The following is a 16,920-nucleotide window of genomic DNA, read 5'->3' on the forward strand; positions in this document are numbered from 1 at the left end:
GATCTCTATTGAGGAGTCAATAAAAACAAAAAACAAAAAACAAAAAACCTCATTTATTAAGTAAACAACTTCTCGGTATGATGTGACTGAATGGTAATCTTCTAACTCACTCATGTGACTAAAGCCTTAAAAGGGGAACTTTAACTCAAAGGAGTTTTTGTTACTAAGTCTTTTAGGTGGTGGGAGTCAGTTCCCGTGGTTTCTGAGCAGCTTGTGCTTTGTCCCTGTGCCTTCAAGAGAGGCCCCAAAGTACCCTCTCTCCCTGGCAGCCCTCACCTAGCTGCAGTCCTGTTCTTACTGCCTCTGAGACCAGACCCGTGCTCTGATTCTTTGTTCTCCTGGCTCATAAGGCAACCTTGTGCCGTGTGCTGAGGCAGCACCCTTATCTGTCCATCTTACAGAAATCAGAAGCTGTTGTTTTAGCACTTCACCCTTTCGAGCTTTTCATCGTGATTTACATAAGTGATTCCTGTTCTTAGAGGAAAATAAAATAAAATTGTTAAATAAAATACCGGTCAACTTTTTATCATTTGTATGCAACCGATGGATTGAGATGTGTTGAGAAAGCTTCTGAGGTTGTATCTGTGAGACCAAAAAGAGTGTCATGCTTGATTAGTGATGTCTGCTAGAGACACGGGAATGGAAGTAGCAGCTCTGACTGCGTATTTTTTTTTAATGTTTATTCATTTTTTGATACAGACAGCACGAGCGGGGGAGGGGCACAGAGAGAGGGAGACACAGAATCCGAAGCAGGCTCCAGGCTCTGAGCTGTCAGCACAAAGCCCAACGCGGGGCTCGAACCCACAAACCGTGAGATCCTGACCTGAGCCGAGGTTGGATACTTAACCGACGGAGCCACCCAGGGCCCCTCTGTGTCTTTGTCATGCCTTTCTCCAACTACCCAGCCACTACCCATTCCATCATTTCTCTCTTCGTTTGCTTTCCCACTTGAGAGCAGTTGGGGATCAAAGAATGTGGTTTCAGGTTTACTCTGGTAAATGATTTAACAGGTTGAAAGCATGATGCCAACTAAAACTTGTTTTCTTCAGTTTTCTATAGATTTCATATTTATCCTGTTATTGGTGTCCATTCACATGAATAGTTAAGAGTGGTTATGAAGTCAGGGTTTGGGATCCTGAGGTCCATAAACTGCATCAAGATTTGGTTCATTTGGAGAAACTGCTCAGAACGTCTTGTCTTTTCATCTCTGAAGAGCTGTGATCTTGTGAACCGTAGGCAAGGAAATGAATTACGTTCATGAATCACTTGAGCGACACAAAGCAAAGAGCTGCCTCTGATAGTACTGGCTGCTGTATCCACTTTGCCTTTATGGTCCATGCTTGTTTTTCAGATAGTCTAATGGATGAATCATACTATATTCTGAGAGAGGGGCACAAACAGCCTGGAGAAAATGGGTCGTTTATACGGGGTTTGGGGTTATTCTTCTCCAAGGTTACATTAGAACCCATCTGAAAGCATTAAAATGAAAGCGATTGCTGACAACAATCAACCGGGGTGTGGCCTGAGGTGGCTTGGCCTAAGGGCCTCTCCCTGGGAAAGTTGAAGGAACTGATAGCTCTTTTCCTGAAGATTTGCTTCCCTGCACTCTTCCCCTGGGGAGCCAGGGAAGGGGAAGTGGAGTCGATAATCAGATGAGTTTTGCCTAGAGCCAAAGAAAGACGCCAGTGCTCTCTCTGACCTCCCTTTGGTCCTGGCACTGGTGGCATGTATGGGGGTGGTTATCAGCACCGAGCGTTCTCCACGAGGGCCCCTGTAGACAGCTTTAGATCACACTTTGGTTTGGAGCTGGAGAGAAAATATCTAAAATGCTTAACAGATCTTAAGCATCTCTTTGAGTATCCAGAGGAAAATAGATATTTAGAAAGTCTGAGGAAATCAGTTTTTTAGAGTTTTTCAATACTGTCCCAAGAATACCATAAAACCGTAAGCTAATAATGGCAACAAAAGCGCCCATCACCATTTGGCATCTTCTCTTCTTTCCTTGTGGTACAATTTATAAAGGTGGGAAGGGGTGTCTTCAAACTTTACTTTTAGGAATCTAATACATTTTTTTGTAAGTTGATCCTGTTTGGAAGCTGGCTCAAAGGAGCCAGGGGATGTATGCCTCTAAGTCATTTGTTCTTCTCTAATCTACCAAGGTTAGGATTATTTGACTGTGTGGGATCCAATTTCTTTCCATCTAGAACATTTCTGGGGAAGCAGATTTTGACTCCATACTACCAACCAATGGGGTATGCTCCGCCTTTGCTGGTAGACCAGGGAAAGCTATATAACACACCCATGAAAGATCACAATCAGTGATCAGCGGTGTGATTACTTGAGCTAGTGTTGTAAGAGCCGAGTGAAAAATGGAAAGGAGCAGGAGCAAGTTCATTAAAAAAAAAATTTTTTTAATGTTTACTTATTTTTGACACAGAGACAGAGCATGAGCAGGGGAGGGGCAGAGAGAAAGAGAGGCACAGAATCCGAAGCAGGCTCCAGGCTCTGAGCTGTCAGCACAGAGCTCGATGTGGGGCTTGAACTCACAAACTACGAGATCATGACCTGACCCAAAGTTGGGTGCTTAACTGACTGAGCCACCCACGCACCCCAACAAGTTCGTTTTCTAATGTACTTTTTCTCCTTGCTGGCCATTGAGATGCTGGAATGACAAAGATCAGAAGTCATCTGAGAGGTCACAAAAAATAAAAACCACCTCAGGGCACCTGGGTGGCTAAGTGGGTAAAGTGTCCAACTTCGGCTCAGGTTGTGATCTCACAGCTTGTGAGTTCGAGCCCCACACTGGGTTCTGTGCTGACAGCTCAGAGGCTGGAGCCTGCTTCCAATCCTGTGTCCCTCTCTCACTCTGCCCCTCCCCTGCCTGTGCTCTGTCTCTCTCTCTCTCAAGAATAAATAAAACATTAAAACAAAAAAAATCATGAAAATCACCTGTAGAAGAGAAGCATCTTAATGTGCCATCCACAGGCACAGCTGTTTAACTGAGGGTGATTCTTATGCTGGGATCGAGGAGTGAGAAGAATGTTGTAACCAGGACTTAAACAAGTAGGCCTCTGGTAAGAATGTCCTGGCCTCACTGGTGACCAGGGACTGGTTGGAGTAATTCAGGAAATGGAATAGTGCAGACTTGGGGAAGGTCAGAGCACCGGAAGCCCCCTCCTGACGTCTGGTAAGGCTCTGAGCAGGAAGCCCCTTCAGACACCTGCTGCCTTCCCTCCAAGTCTCTTGTTGCTTGTTCTGTGGTCAGTTTTTGGGTGAATCCAAACTCGTTGCCAATGCGCCTAGCAAATATCCCGAGTACAGCAAGAAGGGTTTTCATTTAATTTAGTGTGAGGCCACATTTAGTAAGGTTTTAATAATTCTTCTAGTTTATTAATTTAGTACTCCATCTCCATTTCTTTTTTAGTCAGGCAGTCATTTCTGTTTGAGGAATGAGGAATTAAAATGTAGGTAAATTCTTCTTACTTTCCATGAATGAAATACACCAAAAGCAGACAGTCTGGTTTACCTTCTCATATATGAATATTAAGAATACAACTCTGAGGAGTACTTGCTTTGTTAGGATGTAACTTTTCAGATTTATTTTATGGGCTCTTATACTTAATGATTCTTTGAGAATTGATGCTGGAGGAGGGAGGAGCCAGCCCCCTAACATCCTTTACCATCTGTGTTATTCTTGGCAATCTAACCAACCAGTGTGCTTTTTGTCTATTATTTAATACTTTTGAAAGTACTTTCCACAAACATCTATTGCCTAGCAAAGGACAGACTCCATGATGGCAAGGACTAGGTTTCTTTTTGTCCAAGCAGAATGGCCAGTAGATAGCCAGGGCTCTGTAGTATTATTTACCGTGAGAAGTAAGGAAGGAAGGGAGGGAGGGAGGGAGAAACGAAGGAAGGGAGGATGGAAGATACATCATCTTTGCTTCACAGCATCTTCCCTGCCACCATGTTTGTGTGGGTGACCATCACCTTTTCACTGAAATTCTGTCCCCCAACCTTCCACGTGATTGCCTTGCCAATCCATTTCCACACTATAGCCAGTCTGATCCTCATAAAATGTGATTCTGAAGAGTTACTCCTTTGTGTTAAGCCTCAACTCTTCCTGTTTCTCTTAGGATAAATGGCAGTCTTAGTGTGGCACATGAGTGCTTGGGGCTCTGTCCTGCCTACCTTGCCAGGCCCATGTCTAGCTTCCCATTCTCCAGCCACCCTGAATTTCTCACATTTCCTTACACATTAGGCTCCCTCTGGCCTCCGGGCCTGTAGATGTTGCACCCTCAGCCTGAAGTCCCTTTTCCCTTGTCACCTTAGAGCCCTGGCTTTGACGTTCTCTCCTCCCAGAAACCTTCCCTGATAACGCAAGGCTAGATTGGATGCTCCTCCTGTGTGACCCCCTCGTTTTCGCTGTAATGTAATTGCTTACTTTTCTGCTCTCCTCACTAGATTCCAAAGCCTCTCGAGGCCAGGGACTGTATCTTAATCATTGTTGAATCCCCTCCACCTAGTGTCGTGCCTGGCTCATCAGGGCCACTTGAGATATTTGTCAAATGGGTCAGAGGAGGGCGATGCAGAATAGTTGAACTAGCGAGTGATTTGGAGCCAGAAAGATCTTCTCAGTGGTGGCAATGACCTTGGGCCATACTCAAATCTACAAGCCTCAGTTTCTCTTTCTGGGAAGTGGGATGGAGGACATTGCTTCTGACCTCATGTGGTTGTTGTGAAAATTCAGGGAGATGACATAAAGAAGGCATTTAGCACAGAGCCATAATGAGTTCCAGTAAATTGTTCTTTCTTTCTTCAGTCTTTCCTTCCCTTGTCTGCCAGCTAGGTAGAACCGTGGATTAGAATAATAGAATTCCAGTACAGATTCAGAGGTTCAGTGCAGTGTTTCTGAGCCACCTGCCAGGCAGCTGAGACTCTTCTGAAAAATACATACTCCTAGGCCTCACCCCATGGTTCTGGGATAGGGTCCAAAAATCTGTGGTTTTTTTTTTTTTTCAAGTTTCTGATACTCCCCCATGATGGGGAGCCTTTGACCTAGTCCAACTTCTGACTTAAGCAGAAGTCTCTGTAGTCATCGCTGGAACACCTCAAGGATGGGCACCTCCATGCATTTTTGAAGTCCCTGTTTATTTGACGGCTGCTCTAATAGAAACCACTCCCTTATTTACTAGGCATTATTCTGCTTCTCGCCCACACCTAGCCTTTAGGTTGGTTCTGCCTTCTAGAGACAAATGGATTAAGTCCACACCATCTTGCACATAGCCTTTCTGTAGATATTTGAAGTTACTATCTCTGTTCAAAGGTTTTTCTTTTCCAGGCTAAACATTCCTGTTCCTATAAACTTGAGTTTGCTAACTGGCGCCTGTGGGCTACATCCAGTCCACAGATGTGTTTTGTTTGGCCTGTGGTTTGAAAAGTATTGAATAAGTTGCCAAGGTTTAAAACCCAGGGCATTTCACTGAACCGTCCGGAGCTGCGGCATTTCTTGAAAACTCCAAAGAATCTGGAGCCACAATTCCAGCTTTGGATGGGACATAAATTCTCCCCAGTGTTGCAGTCTTAACCATTCCATAATGCTGTCTAGCTCCTGCTGTTTATATCATGACATCATATGTTTTTTAGACCTTCCATTATTCTTGTTATCTTTTTCCCATCTGTGTCCCAAAGTGTCATCTGATCTCATCTTTTATTTTTGTATTATTTATTTTTTTAAGTTTATTTATTTATTTTGAGAGAGAGAGAGAGAGAGTGAGTGAGTGGGGGAGGGGCAGGGAGAGAGAGAGGAAGAGAGAGAATCCCAAGCAGGTTCTGAGCTGCCAGCAAAGAACTGGATGCTGGGCTTGAACCCACAAAACCGTGAGATCGTGACCTGAGCTGAAACCAAGAGTCGGATGCTTAACCGACTGAGCCACCAAGGTCCCCCCCCACCCCCCACCCTGGTCTCACCTTTAAAAAAAAAATTGTTTATTTTTATAATTATAAAACAATATTGAATTATAATTTAATATTTTAACAATAAAAATAATATAGAAAATTTGGGAAAATTCAGAAAAATATAAGATGAAAAATGTATCTATTGATAAACCTATTCAGCATTTTTAGAAATTTCCTTTTCACTCCTTGTTTTTCTGTGTGTATTTATATACTATGAAGCTGGGGTCACACTATAAGTAGTTTCACACACTCTTTCCACATTTTCTACATCTTATTAAACTCCCTCAAAAGATCAATTTTAATAACTAAAATATTCTGCTTTATGATTGTAACTTTAAAAAATTTTGGTAAAATAATCAACATGAAATTTACCATTTTAACCATTGTAAAGTGCATAGTTTGGTGGCGTTTAGTACATTTCTGAGGTTGTGCAGCCGTCACCACAACCTAACTTCTAGAACATTTTCATCACCCCAAAGGGAAACCCCACTCACTCCCCATCTCCCCCGCCCCCTTCAATCCCTGGTAACCACTAATCTCTTTACTGTCTTGATGAATTTGCTTAACCTGAATATTGCTCATAAATGGAGCCATATGATGCATGGCCTCTTTGTGACTTCGGTGGCTCCTTTCATGTAGCATAATGTTTTTAAGTTTCATCTGTGTTGTCACGTGTGCCACCAGGTGTCAGTCCTTTTCTTGGCTGAATAGTGTTCCATACATGTTTATGCCACATTTATTTATCCATCAGCTGATGGACATTTGGGTTACTTGTACCTTTTGGCTGCTGGAATAATGCTGCTATGAAGATTTGTGTTCTACGTTTGAACACTCATTTTCGATTCTTCTGCATGTTCACCTAGGACTGGAATCTTGGGTCATTCCACGTTTGACTAAGGGAGGAAATGCCAAACCGTTTCCGCAGTGGCTACACCACTTGACGCTGTCATCAGTAATGTTCTAATTTCTCCATGTTCTCGCCAACACCTAGTCTTTGTTTTGTTTCATGTTAGCCATCCTAGTGTGTCTGAAGCGGCATCTCATTGTGGTTTTGGTATTTTGATAGGGGTTGCATCGAAACTATAGACTGCTTTGTAATGTGGACATTTTGACAGTATGACTTCTTCTAATCCATGAACATGAAATATCTTCATGGTTTTGATTTGCATTTCTCTAATGACTAATGACATTGAGCATCTTTCATGTAGCTGTCGGCCCTTTTATAGCTTTTGTGGATTCATGTATTATAACTTATTTAATAATGTACTTAACTTTGACATTGGTTCCTTTCTGATTTTTACTATCATAAATATTGTTGCTATGAATACCTCTCTATAAGAGTTGTCTGTATACCTAGTTATTTCTGTAGGATAGCTTCCTTGAAGTGGGATTGTAGGGTCAAAGTGTAATGTTTCTAGTGTTGATATGCAGGACCACATTCGGTATGGCATGTTTGAGGAGCATACTCAATTGCCTGTAAAGCCTTTTCAAGTGCTTGTGTGCTGGGATTGCCATCTCTAACTTACTGCGTCAGAATCATCGGTGGGCTTTTTTCCTCAAAAAATCTGGTCTTCCACTTCTCGTCCTCAGGGAGTTGGTAGTTTTGAACTCATCTTTTCTGGTGAGGCAACAGGTTTCTGCTAACTTTGTTATTTGCCATAGCTATCTAATACCAACTCACCAAGGCTAGTGTAAACCCAGGTCTCTTGACTCCTCAGATAATTTCTCTCCACTTCCCCCATTGGCCTCCTTTTGACATTTTAGATTGTTCATGATTCAAGAGGAGAAATGTGGTTGCACATGCCAACTGTATTTAGAGCACTCTAGAAGAGAGAACAGGTCTCAACACGTCCAGGCAGGCTGCTTCTGTCCCACGAGACCCTGGTTTTAGTGCCTTTGGCCGAGCCCCCAATTCTAGCCCTGGGAGGAGGAAAGGCAGCCAAAAATCCCCCTTACTTAGGACAATGGGACTATGATCTCAAAGGAACCATGATCTTATTGTGCATTTTAAACTGCTGGAATGTTGTGTGTTGACTGGGTAACAGTTGCTAAGTGCTTTGATGTTCGGTGCATGTTGCCGATTCCCAAATCTAGACTTGACCTGCAAAGACACTAGTGGAGTCTCCATACCATTTAGAGCTGATGTCGCGAGGAGGCTGGTGCGGAGAATGGAGTGTGGAGACACCAAGAAAGGAGGCACATCAGTTATGCTCAGTCAGGTCACAAGGAGGCCTCACGACTCTGGACCCGATCTCAGACCTCAGTCACCTTTGTGGTTGGAATGGTACAGCAGAGGTCAAAGGCTTTTATCTTTTTTTTTTTTTCCTACTGCTAAATAAAAACAGATAGTAAATTAGGTTTTACTGAAAGTCAGTTATTCCTTCTCCTTATTAAAAGCCCTTATTTTCTGCAATAAGACTATCAAGATTATGTGTTTGAACTTGGCATTCAAGTTAACATCCTGGGAATAAATCTTGTTTTCCTAAAGTTTAGAAAATACACTGAAAGCTAATTTTAGACATGAGCCATGCTTGATGGCCTTGCTTTTCTCTCCGAGTGAGCTTACCATCACCTGGACCCATCAGTGGGTTTTTTCCGAATAAAGTTTGGTGGGAAAAAAAAGAGAATCATAGACTTCCTTGTGGTGCCAACTTTGATTGAAAATTACCTACAACTTTTTTTAAAATAATTTTTTCTTTTGAGGCAGCGTGCGAGTGAGCATGAGCAGGGAGGAGCAGAGGAAGAGAGAGACAGAGACAGAGACAGAGACAAAGAGACAGAGAGAATCTCAAGCAAGCTCCAGCCTGGACTGTGAAATCATGACCTGAGCCGAAATCAGGAGCCCAATGCTCAACCAACTGAGCCACCCAGGCGCCCCTAAAAATTACATACAACTTTTAAATCTCAAATCTTTGAGATAAAAAACACATGCCTAATTTCTTATGCATAATTCATTTTCAGAACTTTCTCATAGAGCTACTTATATACATTATTGAGGCATAACACATATCTGGCATAAACAGTGAGCTCTCAAATCCTATTTCCAGTATGATGAAATGTAAAACATGTCATTAAACATGGTTTATATTTAAATGGACTTGGTAGGTTGCAAACATAGCATTGCAAGGTAGAGTGAAAGACCAATGCTGTAGTGGCTAGTTTATCAATACCAACCTTTTTAACAGAGTTTTTGATTCTCAAAAAAACTCAGGTTTTGGTTGAATTAAATCACTCAGATTTTATTATTACTTTATTCCATGTTATTCGTGTTATTTTCCAGATGGACAGGAACACTATAAATGACTGCTGTTGTTTAAAGGGCACAGAAAAAGTGTGGTGTGTGTGTGTGTGTGTGTGTGTGTGTGTGTGTGTGTGTGTGTTAGCAGGGGTAGGTTGGGCATGGGAAGGACGGCGGGGGGTGGAATTTGGAGAGTATTTTTAAGTTTTTGCTGGCTGGAAGTAATGCATTTTAAATCTGCATTAGTATAATGCTTTGTGGCAGTTAAGCTTTGGATTCTTCTATGTCTTTAAGTGGAGGCTGGGTGGGGGTGGGAAGAATATAAGAGAGGCTGTTTGGAATTGCATTGACTTGGAGAAGGAACTGCTTATTGTCATTCTCTAAGCATATATGTGTCTAAAGTCGTAAAGATGGCTCATTTGTCACTCCAAAATACAATTTTTTTTTTCTCCATGGATCTAAACCATTTTCTGGCCTTGTTCAAGTCCTGCCAGACTTGAACACACACAGACCACTGACTTCTTAGCTCTTCTTGTTTCCCCCTTTCCTGAATCCAAGAAAGCCCCTAGAATGTTAAGGCTAAAAGGACCTCCGAGCTATCTCTCCAGTCTGTCGCCATGTGGAAGGAAAACCTGGCATCCATTTGCATAAAGTGTATGGAACACGGTTCAGTCCTGTCTTGCACAGTTTAATTGTTTTGTGTGGGTTAGGCTTATGTCCCCAGCTATATTTGGCATGCTCTGAGGAAGGGACTATGTCACACATTTCTATTGTATATTTTATAAAAACAGCGTATAGTAGGTATTCAGAAAACGCCTTCAGCTCTGGTAGCACTTTTCTGTGAAATGCACTGGTGAGGATAGACACTGACAGAAGCTGGTTTGTTGCAGCACAAACTAGAAACAACCTGAATGTTCATCCAAAGGGGAATAATAAAATACATTGTGACATATCCATGATATGGAATATGATATAGCTATTGAAAGAAACGTGTTAATCCTGTAACTACTGACCTGGGGGATGGCCTCAATATATTATTATTTTACAAATAGCAAGAAAGAGTAAATTGTACTTTTGTGATAACATTGTAACCTCCTACATCTATACTTGTATTTTTATATATCAGCAGGAACATAAGATGTGGAAGGATACACATTAGGCTGCTAACATTAGGAGAGGTTATTAAGTTTTTTCTTTACCTTGTTTTTGTATTGTTGCAATGGGACAACTTCTAAGATTAAAACCCTGCAAACATAAGAGAAAGAGAAAATGGGTAGAGGTTTTCGTGCATTAGAAAGTCCCTTTCCCTAATACTTCTTTCTGTTTTTCAAACTTTGTATGATTGAAAAAAGAAAAGAGTTTTATCTTCTTGACTAAATTTTAGAATTGGGAAATAAAGATAACGTGGATTAAGTTTTGTCTGTTTTCAGCTCATGACATGAAGATAAGTTTTCTTTTTACCAAAACCTAGACTATAAAGGTAGCACCCAAACCGAAAGCCCTGATGTTCTGGTTTCTGTGGTGGGGTGGGGAGAGAAGTAGCAGGTTGTTCAGATGCAGGATGCTAACTGACGTTTGGTCCCTGGGAGCTTCCTGTCCTAGGGCAGAACTGAACCGAGTAAGCAATGGGAGGGCCTTGCACAAGTGGAAAAGTAAAAAAAAAAGTAAATGCTGCAGAACTTCCGGTGCTCCTTGGCTGATGGTTGGGGCGGCTCCCTGCCTCCCACAGAGGAAGCTGGTGAGAGTCTTTCTGAATGTAGACAGCCATGCCTGAGTGGGCTAGCTCTTGCTGCATTCAGGGTGGGCATAGTTCATTGACTTTCTAGATCTGCATCTTGGCCACCAGCAGAATGCTTCTCTCACAATGGAGGGGCACTCCATCCCCAGGACCTCCCATCTAGACTGTTGTTAAAGTCACCTAACTTATTGTATCACTCTAGTTTTTAATTCCAGTTCATCACGCAGGCCATTATTTCCACAGATTGTTCTGAAGCGTACCATTTAGGTCACTCTCCTGCTCAAAAACCATGCATGGCTCCCCAGTGCTAGAGAAGAGAGTCTCAGTTTCTTAGCCTGGCATTCAAAGCCTTCTGTAATATGATCATTGTCTGCTGCTCAGTTCACCTCCCTTCTCTCATGCTGCAGCCAAATGAAACTGTCCCTGTGCATGTTTGGTCTTCCCGCATCTGCTCACATTCCTCTGAGGTAGGAGCACTCACTTCCCGTTCTATTTCTTCCTATTTAAATCCTTTATAAGGTTCAATATTCATTTCAAAGGCTGCATCTTTCAGGACACCAGATGTGATCACTCTCCCTTCTTCATGTACTTCTATGCTGTTTCCCTTACATCCAAGTTATATACTCATATATTTCATTCTACACCTCAGTAACTCTTTCAAGGGGAGACTGACTATAGCATCTCAGTGTCTAAATTTCTTAAGCTCAGTAGATTTTTGAGGTTTAATCAATCTTTTTAAAAAAAGTTTATTTATGGGGCGCCTGGGTGGCGCAGTCGGTTAAGCGTCCGACTTCAGCCAGGTCACGATCTCGCGGTCTGTGAGTTCGAGCCCCGCGTCAGGCTCTGGGCTGATGGCTCAGAGCCTGGAGCCTGTTTCCGATTCTGTGTCTCCCTCTCTCTCTGCCCCTCGCCCGTTCATGCTCTCTCTCTGTCCCAAAAATAAATAAACGTTGAAAAAAAAATTTAAAAAAAAAGTTTATTTATGGGGCTCCTGGGTGGTTCAGTCAGTTAAGCATCTGACTTCGGCTTAGGTCATGATCTCACAGTCCATGAGTTCAAGCCCCACGTTGGTCTCTGTGCTGACAGCTCAGAGCCTGGAGCTTGCTTCGGATTCTGTGTATCCCTCTGTCTCTGCCCCTCCCCTGCTCATGCTCTGTCTCTCTCTGTCTCAAAAATAAATCAAAACATTAAAACAAATTTAAAAACTTTATTCTGAGAGAGACAGAGATAGCATAAGTGGGGGTGGGAGACAGAGAGGGAGGGAGGGAGAGAATCCCAAGCAGGCTATGCACTGCCAGTGCAGAGCCCCATATGGGTCTTGATCCCACAGGTCATGAGATCATGACCTGAGCCGAAACCAAGAGTCAGACACTTAACTGACTGAGCCATGCAGGCCCCTGGTTTAATCTATATTTATCTATATTTATTGGATTGAGTTGAATGTGGTTGTTGCCTGAAATATACCAGATTAATTAAAAAAAAAACCCATAACTTTTATGTCTTGATGGCAGGGTGCTGTGTAGAGAAATAAAGGGAAAATGAACTGGGTTGGTGTTTCTGCAAGGAAGTGTGATGTGACTGTCCTTTTTTTTTTTTTTTTTTTTTTTGCAAAATTTCCCATTTTATATTATCTAATGTTTTTCAGCCTTTTGGACTCCTCTCTTCCTGCTGCCTTATCATTTCCCTTTGGTATCTGTTACTGAATGCCCTTCTCTTGCCAGGACATTGGATGGGGAAATGGGCAGAATACCTAATAGATTTGCATTCCTTGTGAGACTTTCCTGGTCTTGTGGGCAGAAGGGAACCCTCCAGTCATCTCAGGCAGAGACTAATAGAGGTGCTGGTCAACACCGTGCCTTAGATTTGCAAGTGGTTTGAATAGGCAGGGCCAGGAAGGTGACCCAGTTTCACACATTTCCCTAATTTCTCACCTGGCTCCCTGGGGTGAGGCAGTGGAGTATGACAGTTTTCTCCCTTTCTAAGGAACGCATAAGGAATTCAAAGACAAAAAACTAAGGAGAGGAAGGAGAAAGTTTAAGGGGAATCCTTAAGGGGAAGTTCTTATGAACTTTAGAATGACTTAACTGGGCAAAAAGTGGCCTTTGAAAGAATCCCGGTTCTAACAAATTTTAGACAAACCCAATTTGGAGTTTGCCCGAATCATGAATGACTTCATGTGATTGAGTTAATCTCTATACCTCATATATGGTCATTCTATCCCTCTTAATTTCTCAAGAAATTGCCACCTTCCTGGTGAGTGCCTTTTATTTCTATGCATTGATTTTGCTGTTATTTTTTTTAAGCCTTTATTTATTTATTTTGAGAGAGAGAGAGCATGAGCGGGGGAAGGGGCAGAGAGAGAGAATCCCAAGCAGGCTCCACACTCAGTGCAGAGCCTGACACGGGGCTTGATCTCACGAACCACGAGATCACAACCTGAGCAGAGTTCAAGAGGCTGACACGTAACCAGCGGAGCCACCCAGGCACTGCTTCTCGTTGTTACTTTTAAGTTGCTTTGCTTAGCTTCCCAATTTCTAATATTCCTCAAAAATTATTACTCTAGATCATGAGATAATGTTACTGTAGTTATAACTCATCTTCTATCATATTTTTTCTTTGGGAATCCTATTTTATCATTGCCCTAATTATGATAAGGGAGATGCATACCAGATATTAATAAAAAGTAATGTTGTATGATCCATTCTAAACGGAGAACCACTTTCTGTATCTGAACAAAGAAATTACATTCAATACACTTATTACCCTGAAAATCATCTGGCTGTATAATTTTTTTCCACAGAGATCACTAAAACAGCTTATACTGATTAACGTTATCAAATCACCCTTCATTTTTGAAACCGTCTGAATTCAATATGCTAGAAAATAGAGTTATACAAAGAATGTAACCAAAACTAAGATAGGAAACAAAACCTCTGTAACAATTTTTCAAAACAGGAAACTGTTGTAGAAAGATATTGCTGTTCTTTTCTATTTTACTAAAATTACACTCATCTAAGTATTTTCTATTAACTAACCTCTCGGATCCATTGTGCTCTTGTTTAAATTAACTTTCTTTAAAAGTTAACTCCCGAACACTAATTAAATTAACTTAGCTAAAGTTTTGATTTGATCTCAAGTTGTTTGAAAGTTAGACAGACTGAAAAAAGATGTGGGTGGTTGGCAGCAAATCCCAATAAAAATATGGCATTTGGCAAAATATGCCTGCCTTGTTTTGTTTTGCTTTTCTCTTTATGGAAGTGGCCTATTTTTGAAATGCTGTGATTTAAATTCAGGGATCAAGTGACAAGTCTGACAAAACAGAACTGACTTCAGCAGAGGTTCTGTGGGGAAAAATGGAAGTGTTCCAGGAACTGGAGGAAGTAACCTCAATTTCACCTGGAAACATTAGTGTCTCAGGGGCAGCAGATTTGGGCTATATATAAAGAGTGAAGGAAAGTGGCCAAGATGCTGAGCCAAACCTGCATCCAGGAATAGAGCGGCATCAAAGAACTGACAACAGTATCTGTTGTTTCCACTACGGCCCTGTAAGTAGCAGAGAGGGAGACATAGGAAGATTGGAAAGTTCTTTCCTGTGATGCCTTAGATTGTGGCAATAGTCTTCTGACTGGGTTCTCTGGCTCCCTTCTTTTCTCCCATGCCTGGCGCATGTAATGGATAGATTAAATGTTTGCAAAAACTCTGTGCTGTTCTCTTGCTCAAGACCCTAGTTCCTGTTTCCCCTCAAGGTTGGGTTAAAACTCCTTCTGCTGGCACGACGCTCCCCCCACCCAGTTATTTACTTAACTTAAAAAAAATTTTTTTTTAACGTTTATTTATTTTTGAGACAGAGAGAGACAGAGCATGAACGGGGGAGGGGCAGAGAGAGAGGGAGACACAGAATCAGAAGCAGGCTCCAGGCTCCGAGCCATCAGCCCAGAGCCCGATGCGGGGCTCAAACTCACGGACCGCAAGATTGTGACCTGAGCTGAAATCGGACGCTCAACCAACTGAGCCACCCAGGTGCCCCAATTTACTTAACTTTTTAAACATTTTTTTAAATGTTTATTTATTTTTGAGACAGAGAGAGACAGAGCATGAGTGGAGGAGGTTAGAGAGAGAGAGAGGGAGACACAGAATCCGAAGCAGGCTCCGGGCTCTGAGCTGTCAGCACAGAGCCCGACGCGGGGCTCGAACTCACTAGCTGTGAGATTATGACCTGAGCTGAAGTCGGACACCCAACCGACTGAGCCACCCAGACCTCTTCATTGGCTATTACTCAACATGAAGAAGGATTACTCCTTTGTTAATTCTTCAAAATCTAGGTTAACACCTACCTTCTCTGTGTTCCTAACTCAAACTTGCACTGAGCCCCTGCTTTAAAGTATATTGTACCTCTTTGTTTTGCATCTTTTGGCAAGATTGTTTTATTGTTGGTTTGTTGAGAGTAACTATATCTAGAAATATATACACATATATAGTCACTATGTACATGCATACAGAGTATAGATATACACACATATATAGAAACGATATATGTGTGTGTGTGTGTGTATACATATATATATATACATGTATATATATATATATATATATATATATATATATATATATACATACATATGTATATATATAGTGACATCTTTCCTTAGTGAGCCATGAAGTATATAATAATTCTCCATGGGAAGTACCCTGAAACTAAGGCTGAATTTTGAATCCTGAATTACATATATTTATTATATATTCATTATACTATATTGTATTCTATTGTATTCTATTAAAATGACATGTGAGAGAAAGTGATGATCCTGGAGAATCAGGAAAACTAAATTCTAGTCTCAACTTTGCGACTACCAGGTAAATCATTCCACCCCCTGCCCCCCACCGAGAGCTCCAACCAGGGGATCAGTCTCTTTATGACCATCAGGAGATCGTAAAGGAAAAGTATAACTGTACACATTAATGGTAACCTTAAATAGTGAAATTATGATTTCATGTCCCATCCAATGGATATGAACATGTGGCACCCTTTGATTAGTCAAAGGGGGATGATGTTTTTTTAAGGTGAGTTGCTATTATTTTGGCACAATAGATCAGACCTTGGAGTACAGAGAAGTTGTGCAACATTTTTTGAGGTTGCCCAGTGTAACAAAGACCAAGTCAGGCTCAGCTGGATTTTTGCTCTCCGGCTTGTAAAAGCTTCTCTCCCAGTATGATGGGCCTATCTACTCTAGAGGTAGAATGAATGGCTTATGATCCTAACTTGATTTACTTGCTCTGTATTTTTTGGGAAATCTCTTTAGATCCCTTATTTTTCCTTTTGTAGGATGAACATAAATATACTTGTCTATGAATGTTTTTGAGCTTGTCAATTCAATGGCAACACTAATCACTATTTTAACTGACTGCACACTACGTGTCTACATATATTAGGCCATTTCTCAAACACGTCTTATGAAATGGCTATGGTAACCCCATTTTATAAATGACGAAATTATGGCTAGGATTTAATTCCAAGTCAATATGATATCATATGGTAATCTCCCTACTGTGGAAGAAAAAGAGAGAGAGATCTCAGGTCTGTAAGATCAACATCGCCTCCAGATTTCAATTTAACTGGTACGTTGTTTCATCACTTCCTTTTACTTAATCTTTTGCGACTAACTAGTAGCAAAGTTCACATGCCTGGGTTTCTTTTTTCCTTGGGTGAGCTATCCTCTGGTGAAGGTGCTAATCAGCAGTATTAAAGGGTAGAGAAATAGCCATGGAGGATGTCAGGAAAGGAAGGTACAACAAAGGATGAATGTTTTAAAGACTGAGTAATTGGCCCTTGAATAGCTACCCCTTGGTCCATACCTATTACTGTTTTCGCTTTGGAGGAGGTTAGATAATTTCTTCATTTTCTGACTAGATGTAATTGTTCTTCTCTGGTAAGTATAGGGTAAATAAATAGCTACATAGAGGGTATTACTGATACTTAGAATTTTGT

At 41.5% G+C, this 16,920-nt stretch overlaps 1 protein-coding gene across 4 annotated transcripts in view; it reads left to right on the forward strand.

Annotated features, from left to right (window-relative positions):
* ANKRD44 (ankyrin repeat domain 44) overlaps positions 1-16,920 on the forward strand; it is a 327,806-nt gene that overhangs the window by 95,624 nt on the left and 215,262 nt on the right. Inside the window, exon 1 of one of the 4 annotated variants that reach the window (XM_047870046.1) lies at positions 14,891-14,900. The exons of the other annotated variants lie outside the window; for them this stretch is intronic. The gene's annotated coding sequence lies outside the window, so the exon portion shown is untranslated. Of the gene's footprint in view, positions 1-14,890; positions 14,901-16,920 lie in introns of those variants that run through there. 4 annotated transcript variants of the gene reach the window in all.

The sequence above is a fragment of the Prionailurus viverrinus genome, chromosome C1 (assembly GCF_022837055.1).
Source record: "Prionailurus viverrinus isolate Anna chromosome C1, UM_Priviv_1.0, whole genome shotgun sequence".
In the NCBI taxonomy this organism is placed as follows: Eukaryota; Metazoa; Chordata; class Mammalia; order Carnivora; family Felidae; genus Prionailurus; species Prionailurus viverrinus.